The sequence below is a fragment of the Hipposideros armiger genome, unplaced genomic scaffold (assembly GCF_001890085.2).
Source record: "Hipposideros armiger isolate ML-2016 unplaced genomic scaffold, ASM189008v1 scaffold_608, whole genome shotgun sequence".
In the NCBI taxonomy this organism is placed as follows: Eukaryota; Metazoa; Chordata; class Mammalia; order Chiroptera; family Hipposideridae; genus Hipposideros; species Hipposideros armiger.
The window spans coordinates 191,451-192,505 of record NW_017731958.1 but is presented as its reverse complement, the minus strand read 5'-3'; positions in this window follow the sequence as shown (position 1 = coordinate 192,505).

Below are 1,055 nucleotides of genomic sequence, written 5' to 3'. Positions count from 1 at the left end.
TTTATTTATTTATTTTTTTTGCCACTTCTGTCTACTTGGTCACAAGAGTTGACTATTTTTCCAGAAACTTATTCTTTGTTCGCTTAACAAGCTGATACCTACTGATAAGATGGCTTTACTTTCAAGTGATAAATTACCTTAATTAACTTAAATTGTTTGCAGACAATTTTATGCAAATGAGACATTTAAGAAATAGAAGTATAAAGATTTAATAGGGAGAAAGAGTGAGCCAGAGGAGAAATAAAATTTTAAATTCTTTTTGAAATTTAAAATTCGTGATAATGTTGAATGTAACAACTAAAGATGGAGTGAGAAAAAAACTGATAATTGCATGACTATAGATCAGAACTTCGGATATTGAAGAAAATCAAAGAACAAAATATGTAGCTTGCTATTTTGTATGTGTGTGTAGTTCTAAAACAGTTTTTACTCAGATAAGTCAATATTTCTGTCTAAATAGATAGATAGATAGATAGATACATATATATGTATTTTATATTTTTTTTCTGTAATTGTGGCTAAACCTAGTTCACACTAGAAATTGAAAGCCCATTAGAAGAGGTTTCACAACACTATGCTGCCAGGTTATGTTCTTTATCGGGTTTAGTTATAGTCATCTCCTAAGGTCATGTCACTTGAAAATACCAGTTTGGACAAACTGTTTTTATTGTATTTTGTATGAAAATTGTGATCTCTTTAACTTGGGAAATTGATTTATGTCATCTGTAATTAGAAGTTTATGGCTAATTTTTAAGAGGCTTTAAGAGAAAAAATAATATTTGGCGTATTATAAAAGAAACAATAATTAAGGAAAAATAATTTCTTGTTCAGCACATTATATAGTGTACAAGAGACTCTATAAACATGGATAAGAGCATTTATAAAGTATCCTGAAAGAGCTATATAGAAGATTTCTTTTTAATTGCTTTTTAATTACATAATTTTATATATAATATCTTTTCATCCTTCCTGAATTTATTTCTTGAACTATCAAAACACATTTTTAAAACTTAATGATATTAGGCATAATGTATCCTGGTAATAAACCTTAGTTG